Here is a 16,843-nt window from a genome sequence, read left to right as displayed (position 1 = left end):
TCTCTGTCTCTCTGTCCTTTCTCCTTTTGCAGTGCAGGGGATTGAATCCATGGCCTAACACATGCTAGGCAAGAATTCTACAACTGATCTACAGCAAACTACATGCCCAAGCCTTTTTATTTTCATTTTGAGATATGGTCATACTAAACTGTTCATGCTAACCTCAAACTTGAGAACCTCCTGCCTCAGCCTCCTAAGTACCTGGGATTATGGGTGTGCATCACTGTACCCAGCTATATGCTTTTATTTTCTCTTTTTTCCTGCTTCCTTTAGGTCTAATATACTTTTCTTTTTGCAATTTCCTAAGTAAGGATCTTAGCTCATTGATTTTTAGATATTTCTTTTTTCTAATATGTACTCAATTTAATAAGCTTCCATCTAAACACTGCTCCTATAGCAACCCACAAATTTTGGTAAGTTCACTTTTCATTTTTATTTAGTTGAAACATTTTAAATTTCTTTTTTCCTTTTTGTGGCACTGAGGAGTGAGTCAAGGGTCTTTGCCATGAGCTACCCCTCCAGCCCTTTTTGTTTTTATTTTGAGACAAGGTTTTCATAAGTACCTACATTATGGTCCTCCTGCCTCAGCTTCCCAGAGTGCATGGATTACAGGCATGCACCACCCGTTTAAAGGCTCCCCTTTTGACCTGTATATTATTTATCTCCAAGTATCTTTCTGTTACTGATTTCTAGATTAACCACTTAACAGTCCAATTACTTAAATATAGGATGAGCAAAACTTGCGTATTTTTCTAAGATAATATAACAGGAACTATAAAAACAATTTTATCAAATTTATTCAATAATTTTTTGTGCATGGTATATCATACAACATTCAGTACACAATACAATATTACAATCCTGACAGTACTAGGTAGCCTCTTTGTGAATTATTTTGCATTATTGTATTTCTTTTTTTTTTTTTTTTTTTTTTGCGCAGAACCAGGGATTGAACTCAGGTCCTTGTGCTTGCCAGGGAAGTGCTTATTGCACTGACCCATCTCCCTGGCCCTATTGTATTTCTTTGAACAACACACTATACACTGTTGTATGGGCCTTTGCTTTTATTTTATTGGTGATATAATTTCTTTTTTCTGTATTTAGGACAGGGTCTCATTATGTAGATCAGACTCGTAGTGATTTTCCTGTTTTCAGCCTCCCAAGCGCTGGGATTACAGGTGTGCACCACCATGCTCAATCTCAATTGCTGTCTCAGTTTGCCCGTGGGCAGGGCCGGAATGGCACACCTGGGATCATACCCTGGCCGCTGTACTCTGCCTAAGCAGGCACTTTAGTCCACTGAGCTATCTGTTTGGCTCTTATTGGTGATATAATTTCAATAAAATGTCTACCCATTAAACTTAATAGTGAAGATGTTGATGATAGATATCCTAGTTGGTATTTTGGTATCTTGCATTTTTCAATTATTTGGTATATTAGACCTAATCTAAATTGTAAATGACTTTTAAATTCTATCTTTGAATAAATAACAAATAAATTCCATATTGTTTATTGAAGGTGCATAGTTTTTCTTGTGTTTTGATTACAGATAGCTTGTTAGATGTGGGTCAACTCTGTGAACACCACCCATAGAATTTTTATAATCATTGACCACTAGTGAAATTTTTATGGTTTTAATCTCTTTTAAATTCTATTATTTCTATATTATGAATAATTGACAATAAGCGGATGCCTTTTTTGTCTTCCCATTTCTAAACACAGCTTTTCTCTTTGATATACTAACATTTCTCCCTTTATCAGTTTTTTCTTTTGGAGATAATTTGGCACTTCTTTCCTATTAAGTCTTAGTGTTCCCCACATGTCCATTTTGTGTTGTAAAAGAATTATTACTGAATTCTGGAGAAATATAAAAAAATTATATTTAATGCACTTGTGATAGGGTTTCTATAGCTTGGAACGCAAGATTATAGGTTATATCTTGATGTAAAATAAACAGAAATAGTAAAAGAATATAATCAGAACTTATCATTATACTTTGCTAGAAGCAAACATCAAAGGTAAATACATATGCTAAATAAAAATATACAAAAATAGTCATACAAAACAAACAGATGAATGAGTGTATTTTGCACACAGAAGAATTGACTGGTCAGAATGTTACTTGCCAATGCCACGCTCATGAAAATGAGACTATAAACATGCTGCCCATGTGACTCTTGGGATAAAGTGTTAAGTGGTCAATTGCATTGTGGACTCAGAGCAGATTTTTATAATATACTTAATCATTCTTATTGTCTCCAGCAGGATATACAGGAAGATCTTGAAGTTAAGGCCATCTTGAACTATATCATATTATAGTGAGATTCTGTCTCAAAAATAAGTTCACAGTCTTTTGCTGCTCTACATGAAAACATTTACTGGTATATTATGAATATAGTATTTTCTTTCTTTTGGATTATTTCCAATACAAATCCAGTTCTAATCATCTAGCCTTGAAGTTCATGGATTTTAGAAATAATCCAAGAAACACAACTCATAACAGGTTAATATGGGCTGACTAATATATGGCAGATGAGCCACACAGTGTGTATAGCTTTAGAATTGTGAATCTAGGTTCATCCACAGTTCTCTTCTTAACCAGGCAGTTCTAGCCCTGACTAGTTCCAGCATCTTTTCCTGGACCAGTGAAACACAGCTAATTGAAATCTTTTAGAAATTAGAATCACTCCTTGGGATCAGAGCAGATATTGTATGATTTCTAGACTTTTAAAGTTGTTAAGATACATTTTATGGCCCAGAATATATTTTACCTTGGATAATATTCCATGTGAACTTGAGAAGAATATTCATTGTGTTGTTGTTAGATGAAGCGGTCCATCTGTGCCAGTTATATCCAAGTGGCACTGTGAAGTGCACCTGTATTCTTACTGATTTTCTGCCTGTCGGATGTATCCATTTCAGACAAAAGGGCAATGAATTCTGCAACTGTAAGAGTGGGCTTGCTGGGGGAGGTAGCTCAAAGGTATAAGTGCTTGCCTGGCAAGTACAAGGTCCTGAGCTCAATCCCCGGTACAAAAAAAAAGTGGGTTCATCTGTTTCGTGCTCTATCAGTCTTTGCCTCATTTTCTTTTCTTTTCTTTCTTTCTTTTTTTTTTTTTTTTTGAGACAGGGTCTCGCTATATACTGCAGGTTGGCCTAGATGTCACTATGTAGACCAGGAAGGCCTTGAACTTGTGACAGTCTTGCTATAGCCTCTCAAGTGCTGGGAATAAAACATGTGATCCCATGCCTGGCTTTGCCTCACGTATTTTCGACACTCTTTTGTTAGATATGTACACATTAAAGATTGTTATGATATCTTAGGGAATTGAACCCCTATTACTAATTTATTTCTTGTTTTCCCATAAAATTTTTGAATTCTGCTCTGTCTAAATTTAATATTGCTATTCCCACTTTCTTTTTTTTTTTTTTTTTTTGGTTCCTCGAATGCCTTCAGGGCACTTTTGGCCAGCGGGAGAGGTATGAGGTTCGAACTCCAGCAACCTGAGGCTGACACTTAAAGGCCTGAGCTAGGGCCAGGCCCCCCCCCCCACTTTCTTTTGATTGATGTTACCGTGGTATGCTCTTCTACATTTCTTTACTTTTAATTTATATACATCTCTATGTTTAAAGTGGGTTACTCAGACAATATATAGTTGAGTCTTGTTTTTTTTTTTTTTTTGGTATGGGGAATTGAACTCAGGCCCTTGTGCTTGCCAGGCAGGAATTTTACCACTGAGCTGTTTCCCTGGGCTAAGGTTTTAGTTTTTCTTTCACTTATAAAATCTCTTTTTTAAATGCTATGTGTAGATCATTGACACTTAAAGTAATTCTGGGGGCCGGGGAGATGGCTCAGTGGAATAAGTGCTTCCCTGGCAAGCACAAGGGCCTGAGTTCAATCCCCGGTTCTGCTAAAAAAAAAAGTAATTCTGGGTACAAATGTAAGATGCTGGTTTTGTTCCTGTTTTTATATTCCATGCTTTCTGTTTTGTGGCTTTACATCTTTTACATTAATCTGTTTTCTCTCCTTTTGTAGCATATTAATTATTATGAAAGTATGAATTCTATTTTTCTTTCCATTTTTTAGCTTTTCAACATCTGCTATAGAGATTGCAGCATATATTCACAAGTAATCCAAATCCACTTTCAAAAAATACTACACCTCTTCACAGATAGTGTGAATACTTCATAATAGAATAATCATAATTCCTCCCTTTCATCCCGTGTCACTGATATCTTTCATTTACATATGTAAAATGAAATGAATTATTATTTTAAACAGATTATTTTATTAAATCAATCAAGAATAAGAAAACAAATTATCTTACCTTGACTTATTCATTTCTCAATGTACCTCATTTTTACTATAGCTCTGGATTTCTGACTTACATCACTTTCTTTCTCAACAAATTTAACATTTCTTGCAAGCAGGTCAACTGGCATCAGATTCCCTCAGTTTTCATTTGTTTGAGAAAGTTTTCTTTACTCACCTTTGAAGAATTATTTTACAGGATATAGAACTTAAGTTGTTTTTTTTTCTCTTTCTCTGCACTTAAATATTTTACTGCGCTCTGTTCTCTCTTGATTGGTTGCTGAAAAGTCAAATGCAATTTTTTAAAAATCTCTTTTATTAGTGGGTGTTTGTGATACATAATATGAATATTCATCATGGTGAATTGGTAATATACATGATCCTTTTTTACTTTCCTTTCTCCTCCCATCCCTCCAGCTCCCTCGCCATCTCCAAATCCCCTTTCCATCTAGAAATAATCTATGTCCTTGTTTCTTATCAATTTTTATCTTATTATTTTTTCATTTTGTTTTGAGACAGGGTCCCACTGTGTAGTCCAGGCTAGCTTTGGACTTGCTATATACCCCAAGGTGGTCTTAAATTCATGACGATCCTTCCTCAGCCTGTTGAGTGCTGGAGTTACAGCCACCACACCTGGCTTATTTTATTTTAAATTATTTATACTTTGGGTCTCTCATATAAAAGAAACCATGCAATATTTAGTCATTACAAGGGGAGATAGCTCAAGGGCATAAGCGCCTACCTGGCAAATGCAAGGATCTGAGTTTGATCGTTGGTACCGAAAAAAAAAATGGTCTTTATGACTGATTACTCGCACTTAACATTATGGTCTCAAGGTGTGTCCATTTTTCTACAAATGACTCAAATTTACTTTTCTTTATGACTATCATATATGTATAATATTTTCTTTATCTATTCATATGTTGATGGACATACAGGGTCCCTCTAAGATTTAGCAATTATGAATTATGCTGCCATAAACATGGGTATGCATACATCACTATAATATGATGTTCTTCTCTTTCAGGAAGATACTTAGAATGGGAATGACTAGGATGAATGAAATATTTATTTTCATTTTTTTTTGATGAATCTCCATACTGATTTGCATAGGGATTGTACTAGTTAACATTCCTACCAACAACAATGTAGAAGTGTTCCTTTTCTCCTACAGCCTTTCCAGCATTTGTTATTGTTTGATTTCTTGGTGACAGCCATTCTTTGTGAGGTAAGATGGAATCTTGGTATTGTTTTAATGTGAATTTTGTAATGGCTAGTGATGTGAAGATTTCTTCAATATGTTGGCCATTTGTACTTTTGAGAAGTGTCTGTTTATTTTATTCATCCATTTTTTGATTGGGTCTTTTATTTTGAGGGTTCTAGTTTTTTTGACTTCTTTATATGTTCTAGATATTTGTCTACTATCTGAATAATAGTTGATAACTTTTTTCAGTTCTGTAGGTTGTCTCTTCATACTGCTTTTTCTTTTGCTGTGCACAAGCTTTTGAATTTGAAATGATTCATCTGTTGATTATTAGTACTATTTACTGTATACCAGGGTTTTGTTCAGAAACTCTTTACCTTTGCCTATGATTTCAAGAGTCTTATTTGTTTCATTTTCTAGCAGATTGTTTCTGTTTAAATATTTAGATGGTTGATCAATTTTAATTTTAGTTTGGTACATGATAAAAGATATGAGTCTAGATTCAGTCTTCTGAATATAGACAACCATTCATGATAAAAACACTAAAGATGGCCAGCCAAATAGCTCAGCAGTTTAAAGTTCTTGCTTAGGCAGACTCAGGGACTGGGTTCCATCCCCAGTGTGCCATGTTGGCCCCAGCCCCCGGGTGTGCTGAGATGGTGATTGGACTGGGTGTGGTGGCACGTACCTGTAATCCCAGCACTTGAGAGGTTGTAAACAGGAGGATCACTAAAGTCTGATCTATGTAGTGAGACCCTGTCCATGCTGTCCACCCTGCCCTAAATACAAAAAAAGAAAAAAGAAGAAAGAAAAAAAAGCTAAAGAAAATAGCTATTAGAAGGCCCTTATCTCAATCTGATACAAGGCATTTATGACAAACCTATTGCCAGCATCATATTACATGGGGGAAAAGCTGAAAACTTTCCCTTTAATTAAGAACAAGGGCAGCAGAGATAGCTCAGCAGTCTAAGCACCTGCCTAGGCAAACACAAGAACCTGGGTTCAATTCTTGGTACCACATGCCTTGCCAGGCCTGGCCGGGGCACACCAGCAAGTCTGTAATTCCAGTGCTGGGGAGGCTGAAGCAGGAGGATCACTACAAGTCTGAACTGTGGAGTGAGACCCTGTACCAAATACACAAAAATTTTTTTAAAGTAAAATAAAATTAGGAATAAGAGAGGGTTATTCACTATCACCACTCCTGTCAAACCTAGTACTTGAAACAATAACAAGAGGAATTCAGCACAGAAAGAAATAAAGGGGTTATGTATAGGAAAGGAATCAATCAAACTATTATCATTATTTTCACGTAATGTGAAATTCTACATAGAAGATCTGAAAAATTACACCAAAATGCTAAAATTAATATCCAAATTCAGCAAGGTAGTAGGGTACAAAAATCAGCACACAAACATCAATAACATCCCTGTGCACCCATAATGGACTCACTGAGAAAGAAATGAGGGGAAAAATACCACCATAGCACTAAGAAATATTAAATATTTAGGCATTAACCTAACTAAGCAAATGAAAGACCTGTACAAGGAAATAGATACTACTCCAAAAAAGGAAATTGAAGAGAACAACAGAAAATATAAATATACCCCCTGTTCCTGTGTAGGCAGACTCAATATAGTCAAAATGACCATCCTCCCAAAACTGGTATATAGATTTAAGTGCAATCACAATCAAAACATCAAAAGCATTTATCATACAATAAAAAAATCCTAAAATTCATATGGAACCAGAAGAGACCTAGAACAGCAAAAGCAATCCTGGGTAACACGAGCAAAGCAGGAGGCATCACATACCTTAAAACCATACTTCTAAGTGAAATAAATCAGATACATGTGTACATAGAGCTTTCTCTGGTGTGAGAAACTGAAAGTGTAAATAAGGGCCAAAAATGTGTAATAGGTATTGTGAAGTAGGAAGAAAATATTCAAATGGGAAGGAGAACTCAGGAGGGGAGAGGGAGAAAGGAAGGATAAAAAAGGAAAAAAATTGAGGAAAGAAAGAAAAAAATGCAAACAAAGCTTTTGTAAATAAGGAGGGGAAGAGGGGTTGAGGGAGGAATGGGAGAAAAAAAGAATCAAGTTATATCTTTTATAGGTACAAATTCTCTGCAATTAATGTGATCATGATGCATACCTAAAATGTAGCAATATGATTAATTAAAATAAATAAGTAGGCATCCCAAACGCAGACTTGAAGTTGTACTATGAAACCACAGTAAAATAAACAGCAGAGTACTGGCACAAACACAGATGTGTATCACTAGAACAGAACAGAGGAAGCAAAAACAACCCCAGAAACATTCAGCTATTTGATCTTTGACAAAGAAGCCAAAAGTGCACACCAGAGAAAGAAATGTCCATCTTTTTGTTGAACTTATTTATCTGTTCCTATATATTGTCATTTAATTCTTTAATATATCTATTTCCTTTGTGTTGAGGGTCCTGGGGATTGACTCTAGGGTGTTTTCACTGAGCTATACCTCCAGCCCTTTTTAAACATTTTTTTAAACATTTTAATTTTGAAGCCAGGTTTGGTTGTGCACATCTATAATCCGAGCACTTGGGAGGCTGAGGCAGGGAGATTGCTGTGAGTTTGAGGCCAGCCTGGGCTACATAGTGTATTCAAGGCCAGCCTGAACCACATAGAGATATTTTGTTTCAAAAAAAAAATTGAGTCAGGGGATCACTAAATGGCCAAGGTGGGGCTCAAACTTGCAATTTTCTTTCTTTCTTTCTTTCTTTCTTTCTTTCTTTCTTTCTTTCTTTCTTTCTTTCTTTCTTTCTTTTTTTTGTATTTAGGACAGGGTGTACAGAGTGTACGGGGTCTCACTGCCTAGATTAGAGTCATAGTGATCCTCCTGTTTACAGCCTCCAAAGTGCTAGGATTACAGGCACACACCACCATGCCCAGTCTCAATCATCATTTCAGCGTGCCCCGGGGCGGGACCGGCACAGCAGGCCTGAGAATTGAACTCCTGGCCTTTGCATTTGCCGAAGCAGGTGCTTTAATTTGCTGAGCTATTTGGCCAGCCAGACTTGCAATTTTCTTGTCTTAGCCTCCCAGAGTGCCAGGATTACAGGCATGTGCCACCATATTATTCTTTAATCATAGTTTTTTTTAAAAAAATCCTGGTCTGAAGTCATATGTGAGACACAGGCCTGTCATCTGAATTATTTAGGAGATGGATGGGAAGTGTGAGTTTGAGGCCAGGCTGGACAACATGGCAGGATCCTGCTTCAAAAACAAAAATACACAAAAGCACAAACAAACAAACAAAATTAGGGGCCAGGGAGTTCTCTCAGAGGCATAAGTACCTGCCTGGCAAGCACAAGGACCTGAGTTCAATCCCTGGTGCCACAAAACAAACAAACAAACAAACAAACAAACAAAACCCAAAATATTCCTAAAATGTTAAAAGTCCTACTCCAATAATCCAAAATCCTTGTTGTGTGTGACTCTTTTCCTGATGTTTGTTCAGTCTCTCCAAACCGTAGTTTGTGCCTCTAAGTATGCCTTGTAATTTTTGTTGAAAGGTGTAAATGATATACTAAGTGAAAAAATTGCTGAAAATAGGCCTTTAATGATGTGGTTAGGTTTGAGGGAGAGGGGAAACAGTCTGTAGTCCTATGATTATGTATCAGTCATTTGATGTGCCTGTGCCCTTGGGTTGTGACTTCCACTGGTGTCTCTCCATCCTTATCCCTCGCAGGTAAGACAGAATGGCAGGGGTGGCTGTCTCCCTTCCTCCCTGTGCCTGGCTCCATGGACCTAGAGTTGGATATATCTTTCCTCAGGTTGGTTAGGTTATAGTATAACCTCAGAAGGTTAAGCTTTAGTAAAACTGCTTTTCCTGAGACCTTTTTAAGAGGAGCTGAATGCATCGGCATATTTCAAAATGTTTTTGTTTCCCCCTGCCAGAAGCAGAAGGGAATTTTTCTTGTATTCGCTGTGAGGACCTGGTCAAGCTCCTGGAGGTAAAACTCACAAAAGTGATCCCCTCCCTATGGCTAGACTATTTCTGGAGTTTTTAATTCTCAGGCTTGAAATTTTAGCAATTTGTCAATTACAGTTCAGGTTGTTTTTTTTTTAAACCCCTGGCACTGGTGCCCACAGAGGTTTTGTTCTGGAAAGTTGTGAGCCTCTTTGTGTGCCTCATTCTCTCTAATTTTGGGGATGGCCTTCTGATCTCATTTCTCCAAAGGATATAAGAAGAGTTGTTGACTTTATTTTCTCAGCTTTTTACTTATCAGAACAGTGTAGAGCCTTCTAATCTCCTTTACATGCCAGACCAGAAATCAGAAGTCTCTTGTATTTCATTGTTTATTCAGTTTGTCTCCTTAACCATACTATAAGCTCTACAAGGATAGGAACCTTGTCTGTCTTATTCATTTTATATCTTCAGCACCTAACACTGTGCTCCGCACATGGTAGATACATAGCATAAGTTTGGTGAGAAAAGGAAACACGGAATCAGAAGACCTGGGCTGTGGAATGTTGTCAGATCCCTTCCTCTCTCCCAGTCTCAGTTTCCTTACAATTTGATGTTGTTATTCTTATTATGTGTTTCCCTGCCCTAGTATGTAAGCTCCATCAAATCAGGCATGACTCCTCTGTTGGAAAGCCAAGAAAACAGGAAGTTCTCTGTATTTACTGTATTAAATTAACAAATAAATAATTGAATGACTGAATCTATGAAAGGAGGGGTCTTACCTTGGTAATTTGATGGCAGAGATTTTTTGTAACTTTCCCCTGCTTGTATCATGATGGAGAGCCTGTCTGGGCTAGTTTTAAGTGCTCCTAAGGCATCTTAATGTTCTTCTAAGAGAGGAACCCCAGTAAGTCCCATGGATTAAAGTGATCTGAAGTGCATGGAGAAACAGCTTCCCGAACTTTGGAGCTCAGGGGCTCCCATTCATGCTGCCAGGGGAACAGGGGCTGAACTCTAACATGTGTGTGGGGCAATGTGATGCTTGAAGTCCAGCCTTTCAGAACCACCCAGACTTATGTAATGTGATCCAATTGCTTGGGTTTGCAAAGAAGGGGGTGTACAACTGGGAGGAGAGAGTGCAGTTATTTACTAGCTTCTTCCTAAGGGCAAAAAACAGAATGTTCAGTATTCATGGGAGAGGCAGGAGTTATGTTCTGCCTGAGTAATTCTTGCTCACTGGATGGGCAAGGTCAGGTGACAAACTTCTATAATTCTCCCTGGCAAAGAATGGGCTCTGCCTAGCCGCAAGAAAAATGTTTTCCCTAGTGCTTTCTTTCCCCCCTAGCACTTTGTAACAATGCCCTGGTGTCCCATTTCCCAGGCTTCGTGGGTGGAAATTGGAGATGATCAAGTTGTAAGACATTCAAAAGAAACTAGAGGCACAAGAGTTCAACTGGGAGCCCCTAAGACTGAAGGGCTAAAACCCTCCCTGGCTTTCACTTTTCTTTGTTTTGCTTTGCTTCCATCTTCCTCTCCCTGTTCTTCTCCCTTTCCCTGTCCCTGTCCCTGTCCTGCTCCCTCTCTCAGCAGCTATACCAGCAGCTTTATGTCCATTTCATGGTGACAAACAAAAACAAAACACATTGGACACGAGAGTATTAAAATATAAAATAGTGATGAATCTCATCACAAAATTTACAAGATCTATATACAGAAATCTAGAAAACATTATAGAGAAATTAAAAATTTCAAGAAACATTTTAACACCCGAAGATCACAATTTTCTATGAAAATCCAAGACTTGAAACCATTAAAATGATTTTTAAAAAGGAAGAAAAAGGTTTGGAAGGCTAACATGACATGATTTCCAGAATTAATATAAATTTATAAGATATTATTCTTTCAGCTTCTCACATCTTTTTTCCTTCTTTCTTGTTTTCCTCTTTCATTTGTTGCTCCTTTTTGTTGATTAAATTATAGCTATTATGGCTGGAGCTTGAACAGCCATGTTGGATAACGAGGCAATATGGTAAAAATGGTGGGCATCACCTTGGAAGAAGCTTGAGTCTGTGGTAACTTTGCAGAAATGCTGTATCCACCCTGGACAACTTCAGATTTCTTTTATAAGAGAGACAAATCATTTTTAAAGCAATTGTTTTAATTTTTTTTTTTTTGTTGCTATAGCCGGAGCTAATTGTAATACCATGCCTCCATCCTAAAATGTTTTGATAAACAGCTCAAGATAATTGGCTGGAATTTTATGGGTTAAATATGGCTAATTATGGGGACAATATCAGGATCACAGAAGGCCAGTAATCTTCCCACAGTGTCCCTTCCACAGTCAGCCCCAAGTGGACCCTACATTATGTCTCTCAGTTACTGTAGTAACCCCCCATGCCTAGCCTGGTGCCTAACTCACACAAAGCTCAATTACAAACTGTTGGGAATCAGGGCCAGGTGGGAGGAGAAAGGGTAGAAATGGGGGTAAGTGGATTGAAAAAGATCAAGATATGTTACACATATGCACCAATTCCCCAGAATGAATGTATCATGTACTACAAGCATATACCAATAAAAATAAACAAAACTGTTGACAGAACAAATAGCTCATTGCTTTCATAACCGACACGACTGAGAGGAGTTTGGAAAATCTCTCTCCTCACCGTGCCCCCATCCAAAGCCTTCTTCCTCCACTCTCCCATCACTTGCTATAGTACCTGAAACTCCAAGAAGTGTGCTTATTGATTAGCATGCAAGTACTGGGTGAAGTTATGAAGATTAGTGGTCTGGGACTCAGGTATGCTTCCTGCCTTCAGGGAGCTGCCAGGACACTGAGACCGAAGCAAGCACACAAAAATACGCAGAGAGGGCTGGGGATGTAGCTCAGCCATTTAAACACCTGGCTGGCAAGCACTAGGTCCCAAGTTCAATTCCTGGTACTGAAGAAGAAGAAGAAGAAGAAGGAGGAAGAGGAGGAGGAGGAGGAGGAGGAGGAGGAGAAATCATCTCAACCTGGGATAAGTGCAGTGGCAGAAATGGGAATGCAGGACAGAGTTGTTTAGACAAAGTGGGGCACAAAAATCTCTAAGAGGCATAGAAACATGAGATAGGAACAAACAGCTGAACACACGATGGTGCAGATGTTGCTGTGGGCATCAGGGCCAAGGGTGTCCCCTCAAACAAAGACTCAAAGCAGTCTGAGGGCAGAAAGAAGTTCAGCTGGGTTGGAGTTTGGTAAGAGAAGGAGAATGATACATGAAAGGGATGGAAAGGTCAGCAGAGCCCAGATCACGCAGGCACTTGTAGGCCATGGAAGGAGTTTGGACTTTATTCTGAGTACTGTGATAAGCCATTGATAAGCTTAAAGCAAGGGAACACCATGATCTGATTCTGTATTAAGGAGGTCACAGTAGCTGTTGGGTGGAATTGGACAGCGCAGTGCAGGAATAGGGAGGCTCATGTGTGAGGTTTTACCTTTAGGCAGGAAAAGAGGATAGCTGCTGACTCCAGGTAGTGGCAGTGGGGCTAGAGAGGAGTGCCAGCATTCAGGATGTGTGCTGGAAGTTGAGAGCATCTGACTGGGTGATGGGTGCAATGTAGAAGCTGAGGTGAAGGCGCAAAGCTATGTGGTGGTGCCACACTCCAAAATGGGTGCACTGGAGCAGGTTGGAGTCATTGCTTTGATTTTGGTCCCACAGATATGGCCGTACTTGTGAAACACAAAGGGAGTGGACAAGGAGTTAGACAAATATTTGAGCCTGAAACTCAAAACATTGTTTAGGCCAGAGAGCACTTATACAGCCTGGGAATAGGTGGAATTGACCTGGGAGAGAAGACAGGGGCCAGAGCTGAGAGCAGAGGTGCTGTTGATCATTAAGGAGGATAAGGCTGCAGGTGTGACTGAGAAGAAGTAGCAAGACTATTTAAATATTACTTGTCATCCCCAATAATGTTGTGGAGTTTGAGGAGGCTGATAAACAAGACTTCTTCTTTTTTACTTGAAATCAGAATGGTTAAGAGAGGCATGGCATTCAGAGAGGGGGTAGAAAGGGTGGAGCATGCAGGCAGAGCTCATGCATTCTGCAGGCTGAGGGAACCCAGAAGATGAGGCCAAGTGTGCCTATTCTACCGTCCTGGCTCCCCATCCTGCCTGATATGCTCCCTCCCACAGGAAACGTGTCACAAGCCCCAGGAGCACAGAGGCCAGGTCTGACCTGGTCACTTCTACATCCCCTGCACTTTTCACTGTGGCAGACACATAGTAGGTGCCAGTGTTTGTTGAATGAATGAATGGATGGATCTGGATGTTAAGGTTGGAATGATTTGTGAAGATCAACCAAGAATCACTTATGCCCAGACCTCAGTCCTAGACCAATGTTGTCAATATTCTTGGGAAAAAGGCATCAAAATTTCTGTATCCTCTTGCCCTGTGATTTCCACGAACAGATAAAGTTAAGAACTATTGCTCTGATTCCACCCCTCATTTTACAGTTGAGGCCTAGACCCAGGTCATCTGTAGAGGGGTAATACTGGAGGATGTGTCCTGACCCTGCTGATAACTGTGTGAGTGGGCTCGATGCCCTCGCCCTCTTTTTTTTTTTTTTTTCGTATTTTAAGTAGAGTATCTACTGGGTCTACAGGGTATCACTACATAGATTGGACTGGTAGTGATCTGCCTGTGTTCAGCCTCCCAAGAGCTGCAGGCGTGTACCACCACACCCAGTCTCAGTCTCCATCTCGGCGTGCCCCGGGGATGAGGCCAGCACTGCAGGCCAAGGGATCAAACTTCAGTCCAGGCCCCTGCCTCTGCCTAAGCAGGCGCTTTAATCTGCTGAGCTATTTTTTTTTCTTGGCTGGCTCAGGCTGCCTGAAGGGCAGATCTGGTAAGGCCTGTGAAGCTGGGGTATCTTGCAGTATCCTGCACCTGACTGCGTTTGCATAAGCAGGAGTTTAAACAACTGAGCTAACCAGAAGCTCTGCTCCCTTCCCCCGCTTAACTGGGCAACTAGAGAAGAACTAGATATGAGGGTGAAGAGAATTGGGAGTTGGGAGGGAAACTGAGGCCTGGATGAAAGAGGTAAAGGACAAGTTTCACAGTCAAAGGCCCCTTGTTGGCCAGGGGACTTTACTCAGCAATTGGCTTAGAAATGATCCTATGCAGCCATATTGTTTTGCTACATGGTAAACTGAGGTTGAGACATGCCACTGAGGTGCACACAGCCATACAGCTTGCTTGTCAGTACAAGGCCTACAACCCAGTACTCTGGGCTTCATTTTCCTAGAATATTTCAGCTGCTTCAGCCTTCCCCAAAGTGACATTTAGAGACTAGTTTAATTTTATAAGGTGACAGGACTTGTGGTAAGAACTCTGAAGAGGAAATATAAAAAACAAAACAAAACTATTCACCTTGAGACAAAGGCAGAGGAAGCAGCAAGGCTCAGCATCCCCTCAGGGCTTTCCTAGCTGTCTTCCTTGCCTGCCTATTCTCTGCTTTTCTCCTGGTCTGCCCTTCATGCTCCACAGCCACTTCTCTGGGGCCCGCATCCACTCTCTGTCACTTCCACTCCCTAGCCATGCCATGCAGACCTGCACAAGTTGTGGTAGGGCCTTTGATTTGCATTTCTTTTCCCATAGCTGTTTGTGGAATATTTTCATATATAAATGAGCTTAGCTCAGACAGAAATCAAAAATGCAATTCATCATCCCTTTGAAAGGCTCCAGTCTTTTCCTACACATATTTCTTTCAGTGCTTCTATGAGTCCTCCAGACTCAGCATTTTCAGGGCACCAGTGGCTTGAGTAGGTGATTCACAGGTACCAAGTGCCATTTGAGATGATGGCGAGGGATGGTGGCTACTGTTGCAGAACAGTGTGAATATGCTTAATGCCACTGGCTGTACCCCTGAAATTGATTAAAATGGTTATATCTGGACAATGTATATCCATATCTCTCTCTCTCTCTCTCTCTGTGTGTGTGTGTGTGTGTGTGTGTGTAACAAAAAAGTTCACACCATCCTCGATTTGATGACTCACTTTGCCAGCCGCTGATTTTCAACTAGAATCATCTGCAAATTTACCCGCTGTGCTCCAATGTCACCAGTGATATGTTAGTTTTTGGTTCTTGAACTCTAACCCTTCTGTAGTCTGGGCCCAGGCCTGGCATTTACGTTTTAAACTTTACAGCAGACTTGATGTGAGCAGACTGAAGAACTACTGCCCCTCAGTGTTTTTCTGCCTGTGTTCTTCCCTTTCCTCTCCATGACCTCTCTCTTGCCCCAGCTGGCCCTCATCACCTCACACCTGGATTACAACAACAGCTGGCCAGCAGAAGCCATGCACATTTCAGCCACTCCAGCTGCTAGGACCTGTCCTCTACAAATATTTTCTGCATCACGTCACTTCCTGCTCGACAGCCTGCCTTGGGTCCCTGAAACCCAGGAGACCCTATCTAAAGTCATTTGGCCTGATGCCACCATCAGCTTCCCACCCTCCTCTTTCCTTCACCATTAACTTCCGGCCTTCCCAGGCTTATCAGTCATTTGTTCTTCTGTTAGCCCTTCTGCTAGTTTGGAGAGGTCTCATTTCTACCTCTCCCCTCATGGGTCCTGGAGTACCTCTATTTGCACAAGAGGAGCTTTGACTCTTCAGATCACCCCTCCTGACCTTCAATGCATCTATCTTGCCTCCCCTCATCCACACGCCAAGATGCACTAGCTGAAGGACTTTGTGCCAGCTGGTTAATCTTTCTGTGCCTTTGTGTTTTCATTTTTTTCATCTCTAAAGCAGGGATCTTAATAGAATATATGTTATGCATGTGTGGAGAGGATTAAGGTCAGTAGATGTAAAAGGGTTCAGAATGTTACCTGACATAAATAAAGTGCCACATAAGTGATAGCTGCTATTGCTCTTAATTGTTGTGACTGACTGTTGTCCTTTCCAGCCAGCTCCTCTTTCGAAAATATTTCTGCTTGGAATATCCAGCTGATGAAATTCTCTGCTAAACCCTATGTGGACTAATGGAGGTGGTAAAGTAGCCCGTGTTTGGGTTCCAATGAGCTTCTCTGCATGAGACAACCTGAGGAAATGAACTGTTTACACAGCTCTAATTAGTTCATTAATTTCTAACCAACTGGCAGAAGAGGTGAAATTGGAAAGCAAGATTTTCCCAAATACATAGGGTAATGTTAGGATATTTTAAAAATACCCTAAGAGGCAGCAGTCATGTCCATTCTTTCTGAAGTCCTTCCCTTACAGTGCAGGTCCCAGCGACCCGTCTCATCTGCTTCCAGGCTTCCTTATCCAGAGGACTCAGGGCAGTGTCTTTCCCTGTGGCTGTCGCCAGCCTGAGAGCATTGCCTCAAGCAACTATTTTCTGCTAATG

The sequence above is a fragment of the Octodon degus genome, unplaced genomic scaffold (genome assembly GCF_000260255.1).
Source record: "Octodon degus isolate 3935 unplaced genomic scaffold, OctDeg1.0 scaffold00157, whole genome shotgun sequence".
In the NCBI taxonomy this organism is placed as follows: Eukaryota; Metazoa; Chordata; class Mammalia; order Rodentia; family Octodontidae; genus Octodon; species Octodon degus.
The sequence above is the reverse complement of the archived record's forward strand: the minus strand, read 5'-3'. Positions refer to the sequence as shown.